This window comes from Phyllostomus hastatus, unplaced genomic scaffold (genome assembly GCF_019186645.2).
Source record: "Phyllostomus hastatus isolate PE091 unplaced genomic scaffold, TTU_PhHast_1.1 phas_contig_17, whole genome shotgun sequence".
Lineage (NCBI taxonomy): Eukaryota > Metazoa > Chordata > Mammalia > Chiroptera > Phyllostomidae > Phyllostomus > Phyllostomus hastatus.
Genome location: NW_025333664.1, coordinates 15841283 through 15868693, shown reverse-complemented (window position 1 = coordinate 15868693; position 27411 = coordinate 15841283). Strand labels below are relative to the sequence as shown.

The 27411-nt window shown below is 51.2% G+C and overlaps 1 protein-coding gene and 1 pseudogene across 1 annotated transcript in view; one reads left to right on the top strand and one right to left on the bottom strand.

The window, feature by feature from the left end:
• The first annotated feature begins 2229 nt into the window (after nt 1-2229).
• Nucleotides 2230-27411, top strand: part of PPP1R16B (protein phosphatase 1 regulatory subunit 16B) — a 90367-nt gene continuing 65185 nt past the window's right edge. Inside the window, exon 1 of the mRNA XM_045832903.1 lies at nt 2230-2378. The gene's annotated coding sequence lies outside the window, so the exon portion shown is untranslated. The remainder of the gene's footprint in view (nt 2379-27411) is intronic.
• On the bottom strand, nt 22563-25044 carry LOC123815011 (annotated as a pseudogene).

The following is a 27411-nucleotide window of genomic DNA, read 5'->3' as shown; positions in this document are numbered from 1 at the left end:
CTGCACAAGGGCTTTCCTCCGTGTGTGCATCCCTGATGCCCGTCTCCTTATGAGGACACTAGTCATACTGGATTAGGGTCCAACTGGATGAGGGTCCTTAGGATGCTAAGAACCTCAGTTTGGTTTAATCACCTCTTTAAAGCTCTTTCAATACAGTTTGTATTCTGAGGTACTGGGGTTCGGGACAGCAAGATGTGAATTTGGGGGGACACACAATTTAGCACACAAGTTCTCTCTTTACTTTTTATGATGGTGTCCTTTGAAGCACAAAGATTTTTTGTTTTAGAGAAACCCCACTTGTCTATTTTTTTCCTTTGTTGCTTGTGCTTTAGGGGTTGGGTCTAAGAAACCATCACTCACTCCAAGGCCGTTGTATACACCTATGTTTTCTTCTGGGAGTTTTGCAGCTTTGGCTCCTACATTTTAGTCTGATTCACTCTGAGCTCATTTTTGTGTGTGATGTGAGGTAAGGGGTCCAACTTCATTCTTTTGCATCTGGGGACCTAATTGTCCCAGCCAGCACCATTTGTTGAAAAGACGCTTCTTTTTTTCATTAACTTGTCTTGTCATTCTCGTTGAAAATCAGCTGGTTGTAAATGTAAGACTGTATAATCCGACTCTCAGGTTTATTGCGTTGCTCTGTATGTCTGTCCTTACATGTGCATCACACTGTCTTGGTTACCAGAGTAAGTTCTGAAACCAGGAAGTGTGAGTCTTCCACCTTATTCTGAGCACACTTGGACTTCTGGTATCAAACGCTGTGAGTGGTGTGAGTGGACAGTACGGTCCAGGAATTTGGGCCCATCCTCAAGGCTGCGTTTCAGGAACACAGACTCCTGAGTTCTCCTGCCTTGGAGAGATGAAGTCCCGCCCCCTCAGCCCACAGCTCTTCATGACAAGTGCATGGAAATGTTCTGTGGAGAACCATGATCTCCCTGAGTTATTTTAAACATCATTTTAATCCCTCCCCACCTCCTCTGCTCTCCGATTGCTCCTACTGAAACAGTGCCATTCACAGCTGGATTACTAATGAGCTGGCAGTGAGCCAGGAGATGGGTGGTGGGTCTGTCAGAGGATCCGGTGGGGGGCCAGGGATAAGGCCAGCACAGAGGTTTTCCCCTCCCCAGGAAAGGTCACTGAGTTTCCTTAGCAAGCAGAACATCACTGAACTCAGGTTATGCTGTCAGCCTCAGGGCAACATTGCTAGTAATAACCTAAAGGAGTTCTTCACACAAGCCTGCCAGGAATTGAATTAACGGGGTACAACCCCTAAGCCCACCAAACCGTAAACCTTGTCTGCACCCGGCTGGCTGGCCCTAGGGCTCTAATCTGGAGGCTGAGACAGTTCAGGAAACAAGGCCCTTTGTGGAGAAGAGGACTCCATTGTTCGACAGCCAGTGCTCAAGGAGCGTGGATTCCAGAGAATGCTGTGCGCTGGATTTTTCCCCTTTGTTAACTTTCTCTCCTCCTCCTGTGAGGGAGGGGGGAGTAGGGCCCTCTTGACAGCAGCCTGAAGGTAGTTAAATCCCTTGTCTTGCAGAGAAAAGGTGGAGCTCAGAGCTCTCAGCCCATGAAAGAGGCTTAAATTTAATGATAGAAGCCGCAGAGTTATTGCCTTAAAACATTATTCCCCCCATTTTTAGCCTTAAATCTCAGGGAGGCAGCCCCTTTCTAGGTCATGGCCTACGTCAGCAGAGGTACGACCACTTCCTTCCTTCTTCGCCTCACCTCCTTTCTTCCCAGAAAGAGGAAATGACACAAGTCCACGTCGCAGGCCACAGCCCCCCCATCCCCTGTCTCGCTCCTTCTCTCCGCCTTCCACCTGGGGGACCTGCCCCTTCGGGGCAAGGGCTGGCCGGTCTCCTTGACGTCCTCTGCAGCCTTCAGATTCGGGCTGCTCAGGCCCTCAAGGAAAGAGACTGGAATTCCCGGCGCTGTACTAACTCTGTGTGACCTTAGCAGGTTAGTGTCCCTCTCTGGGCTTCCTGGTGGTGCCCTTCTGTTAAATGGGAGCAAGGATGCCGTCCTGGGCTTCCCTGCTCATGGTGCTGGTGGTGGCGGGAAAGGGGGACGACTATAAGGAAAACTATTCCGAAGTCTGGGCGTGTCCCTACTGCCTTCGATTTCCAGCTGTTCAAAGGAGGGGCCCCGATCCTTAGAGAGCCAGGACCCTTCCGTGCGCTCCCCAGCCAGCTGGACCCGGCGGAGCGCGCCCACCGCTTCCCGGGAGCGCAGGCCCCGCCTTGGGGGAGGAGCCGAGGGGCGGTGCGGAGGCAGTCGGCCGAGCAGCCCGGCTTCAGTCGCCTCACCGGCAGCTGCGGCTCGGGGACAGACAGAGCCGGGGCCCGGAGCCGCCCGGGCAGGGCTCGGGAGAGAGGGTGAGTTCCGCGGAGGCGCCGCCTCACCGCTGCGCTCTTCGGCTGGACCCCGCGGGCGGGGGATGAGTATGGAGGCGGGGAGGTGGTCCCGGCCTCTGACAGCCTGGCTGGGGGTGTGTGGGGGCGCTTTGGCGACCCGCGGGCGGCTTAAGATAATTGGGGGGAGGGGGTACTGGAGAGGCAGGTGCAGGTAGCGCTGGTCCAGGGAGGCTGGCTGGTGTTGGAGCGTTCTCCCTGGGGCTCGCGCGCCAACGACGAGGCCGGAGGGAGAGAGGGGCTCGTTGGCAGGTTGTTGGCCGCGGTCACCGTGACCCGACAGGCAGGGAGATTTCGGTTGGTTCTGGACTCTCGGGTGGCTGTCTGCCCGGGGGCTCCTTGACAGGAATCCGGAGCTACAACCTGCACCAAAGAGCCCGCCACCCAGCCTCGGGGCCCGGCAAGGGGGCGCCGCCCCCTCGCGTGGCGGCGCTTGGTCTCCGCAGGCAGCGGCCAGACTCAGGGAGCGCTCCTGCTCTGGCGGGAAAGGTCCCCAGGGGCAGGCGACCACACGTGCCGACCCATCCAGCCTCGGGACCCCGCTGACATAGCCCGCTGTCCACGGGGAGACGCCGCGCGTGGTTGTGTCCAGGGAGAGGTGCGCCCGGCCTCTCCAAAGGGCCGCCGTGCGCCAGCCTCTGGGTCCCCCGAGCCCGGACCACTCCTCTCTTCCTGAATCCCGCGCTTCGACTCAGGCCGGAGGAGCGCCCCCGAGCGCCTAGGATGGGCTGAAACTGTTCATCCAGCCCCAGCGAGGTCGCGCCGGGGGTCTCCCCAAGGTCACCTGGAGCGCCCAGGCTGAGCTGCCCGCCTGCCCCGAGTGGAGAGCAAGGAGGCGGAGGCGCTCGCTGCCGCCTCCTTCCCTGATGCAGACTCCTTCCCTCCTCCTCCTCCCCCAGCCCGGGCCCGGCTGCACTGGAGATGCTGATGATGCAGCTCCCAGCCCCCGGCGTATAACTGAGCCTCCGGAGCTTTGAATCTGGCCCTACCGGGAGCCTGGAACCAGGCACTCCCGGGCACCTCGGGCTCCAAGGGAGAGAGACGCGGCTGCATAAGCGCTTCTCAGAACGAAAGCCGAGCTGCTTGGGCGCCCATGTGATTGGATTCTACATAATGGGCCCCTGTTCTCGCTGTCAGAAAAGCCCACCAGCTCCCCGCGGCCGCGGGCACCAGGTGCCGCCTCTGAATCGCCCTCTGTGGAGGACCCGGGCCCTGAGGTACCAGGCGCCCTTTCCCCCCAGGGCTCTCTCGGGAAGGGGCCTGTCGGTAGCCGCCTCAGCCCGAGGGGGTAGTTCCCCGTGTGCCCTGCCATTTCCTGCGGCTGGTGCAGCGCCGAGAACACCCCTCCATATGGGAGGATTCCTCCTAGGCTGGTAATAAAGCTTTTTAGCTCCGTTGGTGACTAGCTCCGTCTGCCCCAGGGCAAGGCACTTGGCCTGTCGGAGCCTCAGTTGCCTGGAGGAAATGGGGCTAAGAAGCAGCCCCATTTGTGGGATGGGTGAGAGGACCCACGGGGAGAGCTTGGTGCAGTGGAGCGTGGCGCGATGAGCGCTCCCAAGTAAATGCTGGCGCCTTTCACACTGGTTTTGAGTGGGGCCTCTCTCTTCGGTAGGGCAGCAGCAGAAGTGGAGCCCTGGTGGGTGGTTCTGCGGGGGAGGGGGGAGTTCCCACATCTCCCTCCCTTGCTTTGTCATAAAGAGTCAGCTTACAGGCGGCCGGTGGGCGCTGGTGAATCCGTTCAGCTGGCAACCTGCTCAGGGGGCCTTCCCCCGCAAATCCCCAGCCCCTTCTCTCCCACCTGCCATGGGGATGCGAGGAGGGGGGGGGGTGTGGGTGTGAGAGGTCAGTCAGGCCACTCCGGATGTTCAGTTTTGCACTTTGCTGTCAGCTGCAGTTCATCCAGCAGTGTCCTCCACCCTGGAAACTTCCTGATCCCTCTCCTGGTTCCAGCTCTTTCCAGCCTCTGGAATGTCTTCCTACAGGAAGACCATTTGATCCTTCCTGCCCCTCTTTCGGTTGCCCCCACTGTGGTGTTCATCCTCTGCATCTCATGCATCGGGGCTCCTTCCACCCTGGGGCTCTCTGGATCTGCGCTGGCAGGGAAGGACGTGCGTGGAAGGCAAGGCCAGTGCATCCTCAGACTTCATCTCTTGGGTAAAGATGCTGGAGTTGGGGTTAAATCCTCACGTAGTTAAGTCTGTTTGGGAGCCTGAGCCATAGGGCTAAGAGGTTGTTGATGGAGGAAGGTGGGTTTTCCCCCAAGGCCAAACCTTTCTGCAGAGCCCATTAGGACTCTTTGGAAACTAGAGCCCCAGGTTCCTCTCAAAACCTGCTCCATCATCCAGAGTGAGGTTTCTCTAACCCCCAGAGGCTGCAGCCAGCCTGGGTTTGCAGGTCGAAGAAGGCACATAAGTGGATTCATGGGCTGTGCTTGGATTCTCAGGATCCCCACCCAACCTTGCCCTCCTGCCCCCACTTAGCCACTACCCCCTCCACTCCCCCATCCCCTGTACCCCCCCGCTCCCTGCACTGAAGACTTGGAGCATTTGGTGAATAGTGGATCCCAACTGGCCTCCTTCCAGCAGAGACCAGGTGACCTTTATCCTCAGCACATCTTAGAGACAGCTTCACGGAGGGCTTGATGAGCCTGACTCCTACAGAAAGTTACAATGTATGAAGAGCAAGGGACCAGACCGGTCTAGTTCAAATTATGGCTCTATGCTTAACAGCTCTGTGGTCCTGGGTAAATTATTTACTCTCTCCGAGCCTTGGCTTTCTCATCTGTGAAATGGGAGTGACAGTCATGCTGACTTCATGGGGTTGTGAAGATTCTGTGAGACCAGAAAGCCCAGAAAGTGCTTAGTGCAGCACCTGGTGTGGGCAGGAGCACAGGAAGTGATACTTGTCACTGTCACTGCTGTTTCCTCCTTTGCAGAGGGCTCCCACCACCTCTGGTGGACTCCATCAGACCTCTTCTGCCTCTAGCTACCAGGACGAGGAAAGCCTCCCCGCCTGGGGGGCCTGCCTCCTGGGAATCTGAGTGCAGCGTGGGCCTGTCCTCAGGAAGTCTGTTACTGGGCCCTTCTCCTCTGGCTGCCCTTTTTTTTCAGGATTCATTCATTTATTCAACAGATGTTTGCTCTCTTTTAGACCTCGTGCTTAGCAAGGGGTTTTAAGATTTTCTCAGGGTTCTTTCTCTAGAGGGGAGAGGCAGGCCTGGAAACAGATTGTGAGGCTACTGTCCCCAACGGATAGCAAAGGATAACAGTTTCACTGGCAGGAAGAGGAGTGAAGAATAAAGCGATGGATGCACGGGTGGGCCCAGGCCAGCCAACAGGTTTCATTCCGGACTCGGCCAGCTTATAGCTGGTGGTGATGGACAGATAGATGCCTTACCTGTCAAGCATGTAAGCTACCTGCGTAGGGTGTTGATGTGGGGAGAAAAATGAGACCACGTGGTTGAGAAATTTAGCTCAGGGCTTCTAGATATTAATCCGTGATTGCAAATGTTAGTTGCTGTTATTATTAGTCTGTGATGACCAATAACAGGTGGGCAAAGTTTGCTGTGGGAACCCATTGGAGCCCTTCAGAGACAATTTTCCAGGTGGTGGTAACAGAGGGGTAGGCAGCCTGAGCAGAGTGAACAGCTTGTGCAAAGGCACGGAGGCCAGGCGTCTTCGAGAGCAGTGGGGAGTGCAGCTGGGGCACCGTCACCACAAGGCATATGGAAGCAGGGGCAGCAGGCAAAGCCAGGGAGGCAGGCAGAGGCCAGCCTGCCAAGGGGCCCCGAATGATTGAACACTCGCTGACCTGGAGCAGGTGCCCTGCAGCCTACAGAGGGTTGTCTGGTTGTAGCGCCTGAGAAAGTCTAGGATTGACTTCCGCCTGGGAGGAAGGGCTGGGCTGTGCACGTTTGCCAATACATTCACTGTCCTTCCTCATCCTATTACCCAGGAAACCTAGAGGTCCCCTTCTTCTTCCTGAGATGCTTCCTGAGATGAGATAGTTCTGTATCAGTTTCTTTCTTCCTGGGTCTCAGTTTCTCATTTGAAGGAAGGGGATGGGGGTAGAGAAAGTGTCTCGATCTGGCTCCTTTAACATTGTCCCAAGTGCTCTTATGGGCAGTGGTCACTGTCCGAACTTTTCCCTTGCCTTGCCATTGAATCCTCACAGTAACTCATTGAAGTGGACGTATTTATCCCCATTGCACGGAGGGGTAAACCGAAGCACAAAGGGTGAGGTGATTTGCAGAAGGCATGCAGCTTGAATGTGCTAGCAATTCATGTCAGGGGGTCTCTGAAGTTGTCATGTGCTAGCCTGTACCACCTCACTTACGCTCCGTGTGAATACCAAAAGCTGACTGCAGAATGTCTGGCTTTTTTTCATTGTGTTCCCTTGGGTGCTGGGCAGTAGGCTCTTTGGAGATGAGTCACAGTGGAGTGTGCTCTAGTTACCTGGGGACTTCCCTATTCTCTCCCTGCCCTGACTTTTGGGAAGGCCCTGTGTGCAGGCACTTGGCGAGGGGGAGGTGTTCTTGGATGTCTCAGAGTTTAGGTTGCATTCTTCGGCCCGATGGTGTCCTAGCCACGTGCCTTCACTTAGTCCGTTTGCAGCTTGATTGATGTGGCAGGTGGTGGTGGGGCTCCACGATGACCCAGGATGGCTGGTCAGAGCCTCACGTGACCTCATCCCTACCTGTTTACAGGCCAGGGTTCAAAGTCTGGCTCTGTCTTCCACTGGCTTTTTGGCCTTGGACAATTTCCATTTCTTTGAGCCTCAGTTTCTTCATCTGGAATACAGATATATATATATGTGTGTGTGTGTGCATCAGTGTTGTCATAAGGATTTGTAATGACACACAAATGCCTGGTTTCCAAGTTATTGTGGTGTAGTATCCACAATATTCTCCTCCGTGGTACTTATTAAAGTTGTGATTACATAGTTGTTTGTGGTCATGACTCTTTTAGTTTGTCTCACCTACTACATCACTGGTTCTCAGCTGGGGGCAGTTTGGCTCCCCAGAATACATTTGACAATGCCTGAAGACAGCGTCTGGCTGTCATAGGTGGGGAGGGGTGCTATGGCATCTAGTGGGGTGGGGCCAGGAAGGCTGTTAGTATCTTACAGAGCAAAGACAGCCCCCGCAACAAGAGATGAAATGATCCTAAATGTCGATAGTGCCAAGGCTGACAGAGCTTAAACTGGACTGTAAGCCCCGGAAGGCCAGTGACTGTGTCGAGTTCATTCAGCTCTGCGTCCCCAGCTGCCCAGCAGGATGCCTGGCACACAGGAGACAATCAATATGCATTAAAGAGATGAATGAGGTCTTGGAACGCCTTATGTCCCCTGGAGTCCCAGAGCTTTGGTGTGCGGGACATTTTGAATGGGAAGAAGAGATTTAGATGAATCTGAGTGACGATAAGCCAATTGGTAATTCAGACCGAAGATATGCGGACCACGCTGTTTTCTTTCCTACGCAGGTGCTTTGGGGCCTAAAGGATCTGAATAGCAGTCACCACTGCGTTTCGGTCATGTCGACACAGGACCCACCTTTATCTGGACAAGCAGGCCGGGGCAGGGGACCGTAGGTGCTGACAAGGAACGCCCTGTCAGCTGGGCCCTTGGGATCTGCCAAGCTGGGGCGCAGCTGCTGTCGGCTTCCTGTTTTTTCCCTTTCTGGTGGAATGAAGGAAACCCACTGAATGGCTATTTTCCACTGACATTTACAGCAATGTGATAGGCCTTGGATTAATGAGGTTAAGCTCCAGTGTGAAACCTGCCCAATCTCCTGAAGCTTGGCCAACAGGAAGACATTGCTTGTTTCTGGGGGGCCATCCGATACCTCTGGATGGTTTTGGCCGGGGAAGCAGGGGTCGTGACTCTACAAAAGAAAGGAATGTTCCCTGCCCCAGAATTGTTAAGGCTGGAGCACTGTCTCCTTTTCAGTGTATTAGGAGGGTGCATTTTAATGTGGACTTTGAAATAAATAACTTACTAAAGCAAAGGTTCGCCATGAGCCCCAGGCTAGCTGCTGAGCAAGGGTGTGGGCTAGTGAAAGGCTCACACTGTGTTTTGGGGGGCTCTTAGGGAGTTCGAAGGAAAAGTTTGGCCCCAAAGGGCATTTGGATGGGTTAGAGGAGCCCAGTGGTTAGAGTTTACTCTGACAGGGCGGGAGATCTCGGGTGTCTGCCTCAGACTTGCTCCTCTTGGGGTTCCTGTAGAAAGCAGACTGATTCAGTTGGATTGGGGCCTGAGAACCTGCATTTCTAACGAGTTCCCAGGGGAAGCTATTCTGCTGGTCTGTCTACTGCCCTTTGGGTGGCAACGGTCTGGGGAACCTCAAGTCTAAGTAAAGGTGAGGGGTGCTTGGTACAATCCACTGAAACACGAAAGCAAAGTCAGCTTGCCGCACCAGCTCGCACAGCCACCTGATCTGCTGGCTGGCTGGCGGAGTCACATATTTACCGTGCTCCTCCTCTCTGGGCCCAGGCCTGGGGCCCGGTGTGGAGGGAGGGCTGCCTGCTCTCATGGGGCCACTGAAACAGCCCGAGCAAGGGCTGAGGGGCTTCTGGTGCTTCCAGAGAAGTATGTCCAGAAACACATTCTTTCTGACTCCCCTGGGGCTTGATAAATATACAGATCCTTGGGCCCTAGCCCAGCCTGCCTGGATTAGAACCGGCCAAGGCGGGGCCCTGGGAATCTGTATTTTTAAAAGGTGTGCCATGTGGTTCTGATTCACAGCCAGGCCAGTGGAGGGAGAGCTAGGAGGAACAACTGGCAGTTCATGGGAGTTAGTTGGTCAGCAGGCCCGGTGTGAGGCTGTAGGGTCGTGTTCTGCTGGATGGCACCTGGCTGAGGGAGGGGCTGGAACCCAACCTGCTCCACTTGCCAAAATCTGTACTCTGCAGAATTGCATCTGCCTGGAGGAGAGGGTGTCTTTTTCTTAATATGAATAATAGTCATTAGTATTTGGTACTTATGATGAACCCATCGCTGTCTATTTAACTCTTTTAGTCCTCTTAGCAACTCTAAGAGGTGGCATTAGTACTGATTTTACTGCTAAGGAAAGTGAGGCACAGAGATGTTCAGCGACTTTCTGCAGTTACACAGCCAGTAAGTGGCAGAGCGAAGATTTGAACCCACAACATCTGGCTTCAAAGCACTTGCACGTGATCCCTATTTTCTCTGGCTTTTCTTTAGATGAACATGCTTCAGTGCTGCCCAGGGCTGTCCCTACTCTGAGGGAGTGTTTTCTTGTAGTCTGTCCCCAAATGGAGGGAGGGCTAGCAGTGACTTTGGCTGGCTCTGGAGTCAGACCTGGGTTGGATTCCCACCTCCACCACTTCCTGTGACCTTGCACAAGTTACTTGCTTAACTTCACTAAGCCCCCATCTCCCCCTGTGTAAAATAGGAATCGTAATAGCGTGAGATGATATGATTGACCAGTTAGCCTCTGCTTGGCACATGGGATGTACTCGGTATATATCAACTGTTGATATTACATTAGTATCAGCAAAGTCAGCCCCTGGGAGTCACAGATGGCTTCAGAGCAGAGGGGACAGGTGAGCAGAACCCTGTGCCATTGACGTCCCTGGTGGCTGGGTCAGCTGCTTTGCTTATGCAGGTCACGTGTGTCATCACTTACCTGGGCCTCCCTAGCCTTTGCTTCTTGGCACTGGTTAGAGGCCCTAGTGTTTGTGCCACCCTGGTGAGTTCTCAGAATTTCCTGGCTCCTGGAATGGTTCAGAGTCTCAGTCAGAACTGGTTTTACTTCCCGCGATCCAAGAGCAAGTAAAAGGCACAATTCTCACGCTTACTCTCTTCAGGGCGCTTGGCTCTTCTCGGTGACTCTCTCGGTCTCTGGGCCCCTCTGGGACTCTGTGGTCCATCCCATGGGCTGGGCAGAGAGCAAAGGATGCCCTGTAGACATCGCCTGTTGCCTTTTAAAGAAACAGGGACAACTTCCTCCAAACTTTCCTTTGTGTTTTTTTAACATATAAAACCCAGCTTTTGTTTTCTTATTGCCATATTTTATGCTTTTTAATTTTCAAAGGATACACATTCATTATTAAAATTTAAACAGTATGGAAATGTGGAGCACGGAAAGTGACATCTCCCCAAACATGATCCCCAGCCGCTCATTCTTTTCACCAGAAGAAACTCCTGAGTGTTTTATGTGTCTCTCCACAAATTTCCTCTCCGTGTACAAATCCATATTCATTGACATGCTTATCCTTTTTTCATTCTAACACAACTATAGATCACTCCTCTGAAACTTCCTTTTTTCAGCTAATTTATCTCGGCCCCTGTCGACACAGAGAGATATACCTTGGTCTGTAAGGCTACATGATATTCCAGTAATAAAAACTCACCATAATTTATTTCTACTTCCATGCTGACATTTGAGATCGTTTCCAGCTCTTTCCTGCTCTAAATGTATGCAGCTGCCACAACCTTGCTTGTACAGCTTACGTCTTTGTATACTGGTGTGGTTTTATCCATAAGGAAAATTTCCTGCAATTTGAGCTGTGACATTGTCAAACTGTTCTCTCAAGAAGCCAAACCAATTTTGATTTCGTAAACAGTGTGTGGGAACACCTTTCTCTACCCCCTTTTCCAACCCTGAGTATGAAGGAACTTCAATGTTTGCCAGTATGATAGAGTAAAATAGAAAAGATGTCCCTGAGTCAGGTTCCACAGCCATTCAAATTTCGACCCTTTAAACTGTGCCTACATAAAGATTGTTAAATATTTAAGAACTACATTTTACCTGGCTTTATGCTTGGAACGAAAGACATAACATTCGATTCAACCAGCTTCTGCCCTCAGACCGATCCCCGTCTCCTGGAGGGCAAATAAAATCAGAGGAAGAACAGAGTGGTTCAAGTGTGCTAGAGGAATGCATAAACTCAGCTACCTGTTGTTTGATAGGCTCTGTCTTCATGAATATCACAACCGAATGAATAAAATACTGTATACACTATGATGGGGGTGGGGTGGGCTTGAAATTCTCCAAAAAAATGAGTTGATTAGAAGCAAAAAAATCATGCAGCTTACTTTTAGTGGGGGCAGCAGAAGAGGTGGACAGTGAGGAAGGGAAAAGTAATGTTGAAATAGTCCCTCTGGTGGCGTCTCTGTTTACTAATGGGGCGTGTTGGAGGGGGGCTGTGCAGAAACCCAGCTGGGTTTGCAGCTGGTACAACTCGCCGATCCCTGTACTCGGGCAAATGTATGTGAGTTCAGTAAGAGTGAGAGCGAAGGAGCAGAGGTTGGCTTAAAAGTCCAACACCCTGGAGCTCATAGTGTTTGGATGTGGGTGGTATGCATAGGCAGTTACCCCAGGGGTTACAAGGAGCTGTGGTCTGAATAGTGCCCATTGTAGACTGAATACACCGAACGGGTGTTCGGTGAATGAGTGAGGACCAAAGATGTCTCTGTCTTGTAAAGGGGCCTCCTACTCAGAAAGAATAGATCTATGTAGAAAGGGGTATGGTCGGCTCATCTACTCACCTGTGGGGAGCCACACCTTCGCTATACATTTTCCTGGGCCACCTGTCCTGGAGATCTTCACTCACTGGGGATAACTTGTGAGCAACACAAGGCAAAGAGCACGTGAGAGTACTTCAAACAGTGCTGTGGAGTGAACCTAACCATTGCTTCACCGGGGCAGGGGTGTATGGAGCCAACTGCAAGCTTGCAGAGTCGAAGAGATGGTGAAGCCAGCTGGGATCCCAACCCAGCCTTTCATGGAAGGCTAGGTGGGGACCAGGTGACATGTGTCCTGGGTTTGGACCTCAGTGTGACCTCTTCTCCCAGCAGCCAGCTCTGTTTCACCTGTTGAATGCCGCAGCTCTGGTTCCAAGCCAAAGGGCCACTCCCTGTGACGGAACTGATGCAACCAGCTCAGAGAATTGTCAGTCTCCGGGTCTCCCACCTTCCTGTCCACTCTCTCTCATTTTTTACCTACCATGTGCTGGGTGGCTCTGCAGCAGGGTGTCCAGGTGCATAACACGTATGCCTTGTCTTTCAAGAGCACCTAGTCCCATGGAAGAGGCAGATCTGAAACTGACAATTACTGGAGAGCGTTGCGCGCCATGAAAGAGAACTAGAGAGGAAAAAGAAATCCATTTGGCACAGGGCAGATAAAGAACAATTCAGGGGGAATAAAAAGAGCATTGAGACGTCGTGTAAATGAGACAAGGCAAGTCAAGTGTTGAGCACGGTGCCTGGAAAGCACTTAAGAGATGATAGATATGATTATTATAGCACTCGCACTAGCTCTCGAAGGACAAAGGGGAGTTTGCCAGGTGGAGGGAAGGCAGGGAATTGCCCCTTCGTGGGACAGCGTGGGTAAGGGTGAGGCGGTGGGTGTGCTGTGGTGAAAGCCACACGGCGCTTCGTAGCACGGAAATCTAAATCCGGGTTCAAGTCCTCGTTCTGCCACTGTTGAGTGGTGACGTCGGGCACATCAGGATGTATCTCCACTTTCTCATCTATGTATTGGAGACAGTGATACCTCTTTTAAATGGCTCTTTGTGGGAATTCAAGGTAATTTATGTGTATGTAGCCCCCGGCACATAGCAGGCTCTCAACAAATGGTGGGGACCGAGGTGGAGGTGTGAACCCATCGGGCCTGTTCAGAGAGCAGGGAAATTTAGTGGTTGGTGAGTTTGGGATATGAGGATGGCCAGAGATAAAGTTAAAATGCCAAGACCACATAGGGGATGGCTGACCCGTTAGGCTGAAGAATTTAGACTTGACTCCATAGGCAATGGAGAAATATTAAAGGCTTCCCTACAGGGGAAATAATGGAGTCAGACTTGGTTTCAGAATGAAAGATCTGCCAGCGCTGTGGATGGTGGGGTGGAAGGGAAGGGGCGGAGGCAAAGAAACCACTTCGGGAAATGCCGTATGACCAGCACCTGCATTAGCCTGCCAGGTCCCGTAGTCAAGTACTGCCTGGAGGGGCAGGCTAGGCCAGCAGTTAAGAGCAGGGGCTTCAGTATCAAGGCCGCTGTGGATTCGAGTCATAGCCTTGTTGCTTACAGGGCTATGACCTTGGCAATTACCCCGCCAAGTTTTAGTTTACCCTTCTGTAAAATAAGGGTTAATAGTACCTTTATCATAGGCTTGTTGTGAGGATTAAATGAGATAGTGTAGATCGGGGTGTCAAACTCATTTTCACCAGGGGCCACATCAGCCTCGCAGGTGCCTTCAAAGGGCCGACTGTAATTTAGGACTGTATAAATGTAACTGCTCCTTCACAGTTAAGCAAGAGCTCAGCGCTGCCGCCAGATAAAACAAGGCAGAGGGCCGGATTTAGCCTGTGGGCTTTGCGTTTGCCACCTGTGGTGTAGATAAAGTACTTAGCTCTAGAAATGCTGTTGATAATTAGACTTTAAAAATAACACATTTGATGATGGATTTTTTTCCCATATAATGCCTATAAACCTCCCCTGGAGCTACCAGTGGCCCCCCCCCACACACACACATCTTCTCTATACTTTCTAGAGAAGCAGCGGCACTTTCTGCTCTAAGAAATAGTGAGGAGGGTTGCCACGCTCTAACACGGCGGCTCTTGGGTGCATGTGAGGCCCACCAGGGGGGCATTTAGAGTTTTTAATGCCTGGCTGCACCTCAGATCAATTAAACTAGAATCTCTGGAGGTGGGACCCAGGTACCAATAGTTTAAAAAATTTTAACGAATTAAGGCAAAAAACATAGAAAAGTACGCAAGTCCAAAGCAAATGAAGTGTTCACAAACTGAACATGCCTATGTAACCCATATCCAGCTAAACCCCACCCCAGAATATTACCAGTACTCTAGAAGCACCCATTTTCCAGTCACCCTCACCCCCAAATCGCTGTCCTGATTGACAATATAGGTCAGTATTGCCTGTTACTGAATCTTACACAGATGGAATCATGTAGCATGTATTTGTGTGTGTGTGTGTGTGTTTGGCTTGTTTTGGTTACCCTTGTGAGAGTCCAGTTGTACATTGCTCATTCTCATTGCTGTACAATGTTCCCATGTGTGACACCATAATTCTCTTCTAGACTACAGTTGGTGGGCATTTTGGACAGTTTATACCTTGGGACTATTATAAATGGTGCTATTCAATTCTTGTAAATGCTTTTGGTAAGCGTATATAGAAATTTCTGTTGGGTATATTCCTAGGAATGAAATTGCTGGGTTATAGGGTGTTCAGCTTTAGAAGATATTGCTGAGAAGTTCTAAAAGTGGTTGTATCAATTTATATTCCCAGTATGTTAGAATTCTTGCCAACAGTTGCTATTTTCTGTCTTAAAACAATTTCTTTTGGCCATTGCAGTGGCTATATAAGTAGTCTTGCCCTGTGATCTTAATATATGTTCCCAGCATCTCCAGGTGATTCCAACATGTAGCCAAGTTTGAGAACCTCTTCCATACCAGGTTTTGAAAGAAAACAAACACCTGTTAATGAAACTGGATAAAGAGATGTTACAGTGACCAGCAACTTTCTTTGATTTCTGTACCCAGAGTTTTTTTTAAAAGATTTTATTTATTTATTTTTTTGAAAGAGGGGAAAGGATGGAGAAAGAGAGGGAGAGGGAGAGAAACATCAATGTGAGGGAGATACATCGATCAGTTGCCCCTCACACACCCTGAACTGAGGACCTGGCCCACAACCCAGGCATGTGCCCTAACTGGGAATCGAACCGGCAACCTTTCGGTTGTCAGGCTGGCACTCAATCCACTGAGCCACTCCAGCCAAGGCTGTACCCAGAGATTTTTATTTTCAATAGAACTGATCTGTCTAATCATCTAGCGGAGGATACTTTTGCTAGCGGAAGGACACTTCTCCTTCCAGGAGACATGTGGTGGTGTATCAAACCTGAGAACCGGCCCCTCATCCTCATTGCTCTGCGCTTTATGTGGGGCAGGTGGCTCCATCAGGACTGATCTGGGAGCTGGAAAGAGGCCATAGCAGGGCTGCAATTTCTTCTGCTGATTTAAGATCTGAAAGAGAAGGGAGGACGTGAGAAGTGTCCTATATATAAGGGCATATATAATCTCTTCTAACTAGGGGATGGATGCTGTCAGATGAAAAGATCTGTTTTTTGTGACTAGAATTTAAGATTTTGTGTTGCATATTTGCTCCCGAAAGCTTGCCCAATACCTTGCACTTTTAAGGTGCTAAAATAATGTCAATATTAGAACTGTGTAACTGTCCCTGGTGAAAAGTACAACTCACATAGTGCAGAGGAAAGTGTTGGTGAGGAGGTAGCTGGTTTGATTAATAGTTTTGGTTCTTAGGCTGACAGTGACCAGAGGGGAGAGGAGAGGGAATTTCAGGGGGAAAGGGTGAAGGGTTTGCAGGAACAATTATGAAGGACACATGGACAATAATGGGGGGGAAGGATGCAAACAGGGGAGGGAGGTGGGGAGGGCTGGGGTGTTGGGCTGGGGGGGGAGGCAGAAAACTGTACTTGAACAACAATAAAAAATAAAATATAGTTTTTGTTCTCTTTGTAGTTTCTATGCTGTGGCTGATATTTCCTATTTGTTCATTTATTACAAGCATATTTTCCTTTATACCCTTGAGCAACATTATAATAGCAACTTTATCATTCTTCTCTATCAACTCCAACATCTGGGTCCTCTTGGGTTAGATCTCTATTGATTGTCTCTCTGTTTGAGTTTGGGCCACACGTTCTTGTTTTATTTAAATTTTTTTTTCTAGTAATTTTGTATTACATCCTGAATACATGAGACTTGAAGAGACTCTTGATTCTATTATATTTCTCAAAACAGAAATGATTTTGTTAAGGCAGTCAACTTAAACTCTAAACTCAGTTTCCCTTGAGTGGGAAATAGCTGGCATCTTTCTTTAGTTCTGCCAGCCTCAGTTGGGCTGCTTGGACCCTGCCCCCTACATGCATCATTCAGGGAGATTGGGGCAGGATTTACACTCAGAATTTGGGGCTCCTGTGGGGTGTCCCTTTTCTGGGACATCTCTCCTTACTTTCCAGCTGTAGTTACCTGATCTCTGTCCTCTAATTCCTCAGTCAGAGGGAAGATTTCTATCCAAATTGTAGCCACCATGTACAACTTGACTTGGGCCTGCCCCTGGGCCAGAAGCTATAAAAATACAGACATCCCCTATGGCCATTTCTTTCCTTCCAGTGTCGACTCCCCTCCAGCTTCTGTGTGCTTGTTATGGAACAGATCTAGGGCCTTGCAATAGGCTGTCTGTGTGTGCATGTGTAGGGTTCATAACAGGTACATGTGAGAGGGGAGGTCCCACAAGAGCTGCTCTGCCATGACTATAAGCAGAACCTTTCTGGTCGGTAGTTTTGCTCATTAAGAGAACCTCAGAGCCACCCCTCCCCGTTTTATTGCTTAGCATGTAGTAGGTGGCAATAAATATTTATTGACTGAATGAATGTGGCTTTAAATTAAAAATGAAAGTGAATTAGGGGAGAAAATGTCCTGAAACTAGTTGATTGGTAGCATCAGGTATAAAATAGAGAGGGTGTTCAGTAAGTGCTGGAGAAAATGCTGAGTGAGATCACTGAAAGAATATTAAGACCCCAGATATCTGAGTGTAGAGCAAAGTGGCTAACGAAGTGAACCTGAGATTTCAACACGAGGAGATCAATTCAACTGTGACGGTAACAACACTTTTATGGGTTTGGAAATGTGGCTTACAGAGAATTTAGCGGGGTCAATGGAAAGAAAGCTTGTCAAAGGGGAAGCAGAGGTATGCTTGGATTTCTGTACATCCAAGAGGAGCCAAAGGGAGGGAATCAAAGTGAAGGAACTTTGGCTGGAGATCAAAGAGGGGAGGAACCGAAGCAATGTAAAGGCAGTCTACTACAGCTTGCTCATCTCTGCGTGGTGACCTGGAAGGTCACCGATCCAGCACTCAGAGACTTCAAAGACTGTGTATTGGATGGAAACTTCACACCGAAATGCAGAGCATCTGGGGACTTCCCCATTTAGTCTACTGACAGTTTCATCACCAGAGAGTAGAGGACAGAGGACAGTTGCTGTTATGAATCTGGTTTGGGAGCTGCTGGGTGAAGTAGAGAAATAAGAAAGTGCTTGCCAAGAAAGGGGATAAGGGGGCTGAGCCCACAGGGATTTGGAAGGTAGATTTTATGAAATTGAGGGTGAGGTGCAGCTGCTAAGCCCCCAAAGGCGATGACAGCTCCAACAGTAAGGGACGTTATGGCTTGACTCAGTTATCCTCACTCCGCACAGGTCTCCTTCATTCTCCTTCTAGGGCCCCTCTTCTTGCTCTCAGCGTGCTTCTGCGGGCCACCTTCCCTGCCTGGCATTTTTTGTTTGTTTGTTTATTTTCAAGCAGGGGAGCAATTCAAAATACTTAGCCATCACTTCATGGGCACAGGACAATCAGAAGAGAGGCTGGCCACCTACAACTGGAATGTCGGCCCCACTTTCACATTCCTTAACCTCTCTGATCATCAGCTTTCTCCTCTTTGAAGTGGAGACAGCGCCTGGTACAGAGCTAGTGCAGTGGTTTCAAGAGATGTCACGTGGGAAGAGCTTGACACGTGGAAGGTGTGCTGTGCACAGGAGCCGCCTTCTTTATCTCTGGGTTCATTTCATTTTCATGCTTTATAGGTTCTATGATGATTAGCTTCATTAAGCACATGCTTTACTCTATACTGACTTCAACAAGAATTTGTTCTATTGCTCTATTTGTTCTATTTGTTCTATTTGCTCTATCTAACAAGTTGGTCTGTCTGGTTTCTTAGTTGAAATGTCCTCTTATCTCCCTGATCATAAATACTGTAGATTTTCTGAAATCTTCTTGCATTTCATGAGGAAGATCTTTTTAAAGCACTTAAAAAAAAAGAGTTGTTCCTAGTGCCTTCTTCCCCTTTTATATACATAGACTTTGGGATTAAGCAGATCTGGGTTCAAATCCCAGCTCCACCACTCACTGTCTGTTTAGTTAGTTGATGCCCATTCTCTGCGTTGCTCTAATTCTTCCCCTCCTCAGTCTTTCTTCCTCTGGTATAGGGCTTTCTCTTCTGAGTCCAGCTCTGTGCTTTTTATTGTCCTTTGTTCCTTTGGAATTATTCTCTGAACCCCAGTGAGCAAACAATACAAAAAGCTTTTTTAAAAATTCCCACCCCCACTACTTCCTAAGTGTCTAAGAACACCCTGGCTAAAGGGGAAAAGATAACTTTCCAGGATATCTTTGGGGTTTCTGAAGTGGAGAGAGGGATCTGGTTAGCAAGCAGCCCGCAGTCCCCGTTCGCCCTTATGTCGGTAACAGTGTGGGGCCGACATGCTCGGAAAGGACAAGACAGTGATCCCTGACTGGCAGTGGTACCTTTGCCAACAGAACGCTTATCTCCCTACTCTCCAGGGACAGAGTTGGGAGAGGTGGCAGTCAGTGGCAGGGGCGGCCTTCCCTTGTTTGAGTTGGCACAAGCGCAGGATGCCAGCTTCCTAGGACCTGCAGGGGGTGGGGTACTGTTCTTCATTCCACACCCCACTACAAGATATTGGAGAAATTCCTATTACAAGAGAACCTAAGAGATTCTTGACTCTCCTCTACCATCGAGGCCATGGCGATCTGGGGTTGTTGGCTGGCTGATATACTGGGATTTGAGGGGCCCTTCCACTCACTCTGATAACTTTCTAGATGTTTGTGTTTGATACTAGAGGGTTTTGAACAACGGAGTGAAGGCGAGTACAGAAACCTGGGTTTAGGTCAGCATGACATAGAACAGGGTTGCGTGCCCAGGGTGCATGCAGCCACTTCACACTGTTTTATCTGTGGCAGGCATTACTAATCAATCAGAACACTCATTCCTCCTGTTACCACACGTGGCCTCATAACCCCTGGCCTCGCAGTGCTCCAAGTAGCTGCAACAACCTGAGAGCAAAGTCTGGCCAAGGATGTCATGCTGAGAGAGGGAGACAAAGAGAGGCCACTCCAGCCCCAGCCTAATAAATGTGTAACCCAGGAGGGCATTCTGTGGTCACAGGTGGCCCCCTTTGGAAAATGATCCCTCCAGCTGCAAAGGGAGCATTTGTCTCCCTGCAAAAGGAGGGGGTGGACAACACTCCCCCAAGCCTGGAGCGACAGCATGTGTAATTTGACTCCCATTTCCCTGTGCTCAGCTATTACATAAGCTTCTTTAGAGGACTGGCGGTGTGGTTCAGCACCGTCACTGTGACTGACTAATGTATTCGCAGACATCATTTCAGCTTCGTGCGCGCCCCATCCTTAGCACCTCCGTTCTGTCCTCTGCAGCCTCCCCCACACTGGCATTCTCACCCACAAGCGTGTGGGCCCCTCTGTGGGTTCAGGGTCACGGGGAGAAGCTCCGTGTGGAACACTGGTGTGCTCATGGGCTTTCCTTCACCCGTTCAAGCTGTGGCTTCCTTGGAAGGTTTCTTGGAGCTGAGCCTGAGAGAGCTGTCTCACCTTCACAGGCAGACAAATCCAGGACACCACCCATCAGTATCTACTTGCAGTGGTCCCGACAAGCTGCCTAGCCTGGTGGGCTGGGCTGCAGGTATGCACGATAGAGAGCTTGCTGCTAATACATACAGATGATCTGTCCTCCAGGCCAGCGTCGGGGATCCCTGGGCCAGTCTCACTGACACCCCTACCCGGACCTTGTCTCTCAGCGGTCTCATCAGTGGCCGTGGGGTTCTTGGTGGTGGGGCCCCCAGCAGAATGTCATGGCCGGGCTTTGTTGAACTGTCAACATTAGACGGTTTTCCCTCGTGCCTAACCCTGTGTCTTCCTTTCGCCTGTCCATGATCCAGCTCTGTTCTCCAGAGGCTTGGAACAAAGTTCATCCTTTCCCTCCTGGCTGTTGTTAAGGCCTGGTCTTATATTCCCAATACAGCCCAGTCAGTTCAGAGAGAGGCCAACTGCGCTATTATCTGATGCTGGGCATGACTCTTTCCCTGACACAGCTCAGGACACATGAGTCACTCGATCACTCTTTGTTCTTGGTAAACTTGTGGTTTTTTAAGTCCGGCCGCCCTCTCCTCAGCCCCCACCCTCAAGTCTTCCCCAATTGGGTCACAGTAAATGGCCTCCTGGGGACAGTGACAAGGCAGAGCCAAGTCTAGGGCCACCACTTACGGTTCTGTATGAAGGAGCACAGCAGGGACAGGTGGGTTTGAGAAGCAGACCCCGGGGGAACCGTGTCTCCCACAGAATTAAAACCAGATGGTCCTTGCCCAAAGTCTGGAAGGTTCATCCCAGCAGGGGTCGGACCGTCAGTCCACAAAGTCCCATGAGAGTGGTGTAGGGGGAGTCAAGGCTAAGTTCTAATTCAGATATTTGGATCACCTGGGGCCTCAGAAGTCTCTTTGCTCATGAGTAAAGCATCTTTATACTGGGGGCGGGGGGAGGGGTAATGCTGTTATTCATTCAAATAAGTGTGTTGTGGGAGGGCAGGGGTGTGCATCCTTTAGGAGAGAAAGTAGGTCCCACGTGAGATCTGAGGAGGAGGGGAAGTGGCGGGGTAGGGGGGGAGGGCCAGGGCTGTGTTTTGTTTTCCTTTTCCCCTTGTGCTCGGTGCCACAGGAAGCTCAGGGAGAGAGCAGTGGCCGCCTTCCTCTAGGCGGCTGCCAGTATTGTGTGAAGAAGAATAGCTTAAGAGCAAGAAAAAAAAATCTTTGTTTGGATCATTGATGACTAATTTTTTTTACACTTTCCGTACCTTCCAAATTTTCTACAATAAGTACACAACCTTTATAACGAGAGAAACAACCATTATTTTAAAAATAACTATCCAGTAACTTTCACAATCCTCTTGAGCGCGTGCAATCGAGAGTAGAAAGATAAAGTGAGAAAAGCACATAGGTAGGGTAAAAACATGTAAGAAAATAAGAAACGAAGGGGCTGCTGACCCACAATCTGCCTTCAGTAAATGCTCACAAATAAACATGGAGTGGAGAAAAGTGCAGGCGGTCACCTCCAAGAGACAGGAGTTTAACCCCAACACTCCCGGTTGCCAGCTAACCAGTGGTGAGGGAATTACCCCACAGGCTTGTGTTCTCACTTGTAAAAATAGGGTTTGAATCTCCATCTCCCTGAGCTGCTGTAAGAGTCGTATGAAAGCAGCGTGAGAAGGGGCTAGCACGGCGTATACACACACTTCCATGCTCGTCAACATCTTCAGTCTATTAATAAACTTGTATATACAATATGTAACTTTGCTGAATGGGGAGAGCTTAACAGACGCTGGAGGGCTGAGACCCGGACAGGTGAGAGAGAAAGGGGCGACTGCCTCAGTTTTCTGACCCACAAAAGTGAGGGAGAGCGGTGCTTACTGGAAAGAGCAATTACGCGGCTGGACTGAATTTGGATTCGGTAAATGTGCCAAGGGTCAGAAAAACGTGAGGTAACCCTAAACCGGGAGGTGTTCACGCTCTGCGCCCATTGCACCAGTTAGGATGCTTCAGCCTGCAGGTCACCAGAAGGCTGCTGAGATGACCGGCTACGAAAAGGGAGCAATAATCGCGGACAATGAGAAGCCTGGGATTGGGGAAATCCCGCAGTGTGACGACGCCGACCGAGACCCCATTTCTTCCTCCTCCCCACGGTCACGGGTCACGTTACTCGCCCCAGTTCCCGCACAGCTGCGAACAGCAGGGAGGGCGCTGTGCCTTCCCAAACGCCTCTTTGAGAAGCTACCAAAACTTTCCCCAGCAAGTTGCCCCGCCCTGGAAAATTTCCCATCCTATCATTGGTCAGAACTCCCTCACGTGGGACTGCTCCTGCCGAAGCACGTGGAGGGCACACACCAACCGGTGTGGCCAACCGGTTGCCGGTTGCCCTTCTCAATGAGAAGGGGCCAGAAGGGAAGCAGCGAAGCGGGGCAGGTGGCTCCTGGAACGACCCTGCAGGCGGTCGGCCGTATCTCTCTCTGAGTGCGCAGGACGTGCAGGGAGTCGAACGAAACGTGGGCTGGAGTCTGAATGCGTGGTGCTGACGTAGTCCCAAGGATCCCTATGTGTGAAGCGAGAGAGGAGGGCCGAGAAATGGATGGGCTGGGATCCAGGTAGGGACTCTTGGGCAGGGGAAGAAGGGCCTCATTTCCCACCAGCCACTGCTGGGGCCACCGAAGATGCAAACGGGCCCAACCACAACAAACCTGCTAGAGACGTAAGACGGAGGACGAGACGAAGACGTGTGTAGGTGCTCGGTGGAACGAGACACCTCCGCCCTCAGGATATGCAGGGACCACTCCCACCAGGCGAAGAGCCGGCTCTGGCCTGGGGGCACTTACAGGGACCTCGTTAGGGGCCCTTAGCCAGCGGAGCTCGGACACACAGCCCAGATGCCCACCTTGGGGCATTTCTGAACGACCAGCAATCCCCAGGACGTCCTCCTGACACACCCCACAGCGATTCCCAGGCCGTCTCTCTCGGTTCTCACTTCCCCGAAGTGAAAACTGCTCCCCCACCCACCGCAACGCAGGGTAAGTGTTGGAAGCTAAACGTGTGGTCTGCCGAGGCTGCCTCTATCCAATGAAGTCGTTCCATGCTGTAGAAAATGATGGCCAAGAACTGGCTGATGCTCCATGTTTCCTGTCCCTTCCTTTCCGGGAGAAGACAAGTTTGGGATGAGCTGTGTCTTCAGCCAAACTGATAGCCACTTTGGGATCGCATCAGCCTTTCCTTCATCGCTGGTGTATGGAGCACAGAACTTGAAGGTCCAAAGAGCTTTTGGATTCTGAAGCAACTCCAGGATGGAGCTCTGGCTCTTCTCCCCGACCTCTAAGATGAGCTTCATCAAGGAAGTGATTATTTGATGGAGCCTTAATGTGTTCTCAGTCCGTTTCTTCTTTGTCTCTTCTTCTTGGCTCAACCGCTGACGATTCAAACAGTTGCTCTTGTTCAGTTGCCAAGGAGCGGCGCGGCTTTGCAAACTGCACTGGGTCCCAGTCGCTGGTTCTTCGTCTTGTTCTTCCACTCCGCAGCTCGCAGCTCGCTGTACTTGAATGTCCTGTACGTGTCCGGCTTCCTTCATCGTGGCCCTCAGACAGCACTGAGTCTGAAGTCTTTCCCGGCAGCTCTCCAAGGCGTGGTCCATGGCACCGTGGTGTGGATCTGGTGCTCCTGGGGCTCCCTACACAACAGGCACACGGTCCACTGGCTGTCCTTGCAGAAGAGCCGTAGCAGGTCCCAGTGGTGACTGCACCGGCTGGGGGACATGGGGCCCTGGCGGGACACTGTGTCTTCTCTGTCACCGAGGCCGGGGCCCAGCTGGGTTTCTGTGCATGGCTACCCAGGTCTGGACACCTGGCATGACGGGATGTGGGCTGCTCAGGGGGAAAAAAAAAACACTTAACGTTTTCTTTTAGCAGTGTGAACTTTGAGACACTGTCTGACTCATACTTTAAAGCCTCCTTCATTTGAATTCACCTTCCTTCGTGTTGTTTTTCTCAAGGCACTAGGCTCGAGTCCAAGGATGTGTCAACCAGCTGCTCCTCTGGGATTGGGGAGTCACGGGGCCTGGGCCCTCTTCTCCTGTCTCAGGAGGCGGGGGCCTGGTTTGGACTTCCTCACCCTTCCTCAGGGCTGGCCCTCAGCTTGGGCCTGCAGCTCCATAAAGGGAAAAGTGGAGGTGTCTGGTAGTATGCCCCAGCAAGAGGCCACTCATTTTGCTACAGTGCATAGTTCCGTCAGGGGTCCCCATTCCTGCATTCTGAAAAATGGCAGTGTTGTTTATTAGGGGGCTTCTGGCTACAAGTAACAACATTCAATCCAGCTGGTTTCAATGATACAGAGTACTTTGTTGGCCTGGAGAGCTGAAGTCCAGAGGCCCCTGCATTTAAGGACCCTGCTTCTCTCCTCTGACTCCCAAGTATTGGCTTCATCTAAAGGCTGGCTTCTGGCATGGCTGGCACCAAGTTCACGTCCAGCAGCAATGGGGTCTGTGCTTCTGGTTTACTAGCAGTGGGAAGAAAAAGCTTCTGATTTGGCCAGTTTAGGTCATGTGCCTATCCCCAGCCAATCATTGTGCATGAACTTAGACCCTTGCTGACAGCCTCTGCAAGGGAGTGATAATGGAACTACGAGGACCGCCACCAAACTGTCTTTCAAAGGACCTGTGCCTTTCTTCCTCTTCTTGTTTTCTCAGAGGCCTAGTCATTCCCCAAACAGCACTCTTGTCATAGTCTTCTTTTCATTCTGTAGTGCATCCTGCTCATCCCCCCTCCACCAGCCCCCGAGACCCAGCACCTTCCTCGCCCTGTGCCCTGAGGCTCAGCTCTCTGGAACGCAGCCCTGCTTACCGAGGATGCAGCAAGAGGAATCCAGTTCAGACTGTGTCATATAGCAACAGGCGTTGAATCGAGGCTCACCCAACAGCCTGTTCCTGCCTCACTGAGGTCAAGTGCCTTGGCCTTGGATTTCCTGCTGCCCACCCACAGGCTATTTCGGTTCCTCCAGCCAGACCTGACACGGCCATTTGTTGGAAAACTTAAGTACCATGCCCTATTCCGCCTCGCTTCTGATTTCTCTTATGTCACACACACTTCCTGGTTAACCCCCCACTGCCCATCTGACCTCTGCAGACATCCTCCCATACCTGTCCGGCCAGCTCTGCCACTCCACTGACTTGTGGCCCCACATGCCCAGTTCTCTGCAGGACGGTCCATCGGGATATTCCCACAACACACCAGGCTCCACGTCTCCATGGAGCTGGTTTTCCTCCCCATGAGGTCTTTGGGGATCTCCTTTGAGCGTGGATGGTGTCGTTGCTCTCCCCAGTCCTGGCAGCCTGGGCTGTGTCCCCGTCACCATCCACGGCTATCCCCGGCAGTACAAGACACACGTGCACCGGTGTCAGGAGCAGGCTAGTCCCCAGCCCTTCGGAGCCAGGGCTGCTGTGGGCTATCCCAGCACCCAGGCCAGCACCCTGTCTTGGGAGCCGCCCAGCTGCTGTGTTAGCAGCAGGGTGGCAGTTCTTTAATTAGACCAAGCAGGGTTTTCTCGGCCGGGGGTGGGAGGAGGTGTGTGGGTCTATTGGGGGAAACTAGGTCACCTGAAAACCAGTAGTCAAGAGGGAGCTGTCCTGGAGCCCCAGCTCCAGGGAACCCAGAGGGGTGAGGTGGGAGGGGCTGCCAGGGAGAGCAAAGTCGGAGAAAATGTGTTCTGGCCCCTTTTATTGGCCCTTGGGAGGCATTGTCCTCACTTTTCTCCAGGGGGCTGGGCAACTGCCCTTAATTCCTCCACCCCGAGCAAACGGCCCGAGCCAGGGAGGTCAGTGCAGTGAGTGCCTTCGGTCTGCCTGGGGGTCGCCACTGTGGAGCCCAGGGGGTGCGCACTGCATTGGGAGTCAGGCCCAGGGATCGAGGTACTGCTCAGTCTCTGTATCCTTGGAGCACGTCGCCCACTCCCTTGTGCCTCTGTTTTGTCATCCATCCAATAGGCAGGGACTGTGTCTGCCTTTGACCCTGCTGCATCCCCAGCCCTCAGCACAGTCCTGCCCAATAACTATTTGTCAGATGAAGTAACGACCTCATACAAGTGCTTTTCTTACAAGATGGCCTTCTCGGAAGATCAGGGGCCGGGTGGCTTTTCCAGCTGTCAGTCACATGTAATATTTGCCAACACTCACCGCCATCATTATTTAATATTTTCTTTGATACCTACTTGCTAGCTTTCCACCGAAGTAGGTTTTTATTCAAAATGGAAATTTTATATGAACTACCTTTAGAAAACAGTAACTGAAAACAAGTCCACAGCAAACACAAACGATGTCATTACATTCTGTCCTGGATACAATCGCTCGTCCAAGGCCACTGGACCGCAAGCACCTTGTTGAATTGCTTGTCGGACAGCTACAGAGGCCGGAGTCTGTTCTCGGGGTGCACACAACGGCCCCCCTGAACCTCGGTCCTCTTCTGCACTGGGGTGGGGGGCTCACAGACTATCTTTGCGTCCTAGTGCAGATCGGACCTCTGGATGTTTGGAGACTTCTGCCTAAGACAGGGCTCGAGAACTCAGATGACCACAGGAGCTAGCGAGCGATGTTATTTTGTGAAGGAGGTCAAGTGGGAGTCACGGGGGGCCGTGGGGACTACGGTGAATTCTAGGGCATGTGCCCTGTATGAAGAGGACAGGCCGACTCTACTCCTGCTCGTTGTGGCCTTGCGAGCCCAGTGTGACCAAGGACTGAGATGTTGTAGGAAAAGCTGAACTTTCAATTTTGGTGATAAGATCTCTAAGCAATGGAGATCTTAGATGCAAGCAATGAATAATTTTGTAAAACATGGTGTGGACCGTGCTGTGGACTGCAGAGGGCTTTCTGGCTGGGTCTGGCCCATAGTCACAAGCTGCTCACCACTGCCCCCTGAGACTCTTCTTCTGCTCCCTTTGGGCGGGGCAGCTCCATCCTCTGCAAACCACGTGTGTGTGTGTGTGTGTGTGTGTGTGTGTGTGTGTGTGTGCTGTTTCCAGAACCCCCTCCATGAAGGTCAGCCCCTCCCCATGCCCTTGAACATGGCCAAGCTTCCTCTCAGCCCGTGTCTCTACTTCCTCTTCCCTGGTGAACTCCTTTCTACTCATCCTTTAGGATTATCAGTTGTCCTTTACTCTGGAGGACCTTTCCTGATAACCCCAGGCAGATTGGTCTTTTTATCTTTTTAGCTGTGTGATGTTGGATAAGATACTTAATCGCTCTGTGCCTCACTTTCCTCATCTATGAAATGGGGGTGATAACAGTACCTACCTCATTCGCTTGTCAGGAGGACTAAATGAATTTATAGGTAGACAGACAGACAGACAGACAGACTGGGATTTCCTAGAGGGCAGAGCAGGTCCGTAACCCTTCTGAATCAGGGCTCGTCACAGAGCAGGTCTTCGCTGAATGTCTGATTATGTGAGAAGGAGCAGCTCACTAGCTCCCAGTGAGGTCTGACTGTCGGAATGATACCGTGTGGTTATGAAGTCAACTCTTCTGAGCTCCATTTAAAAAGGCAACCAAAATATCTATCT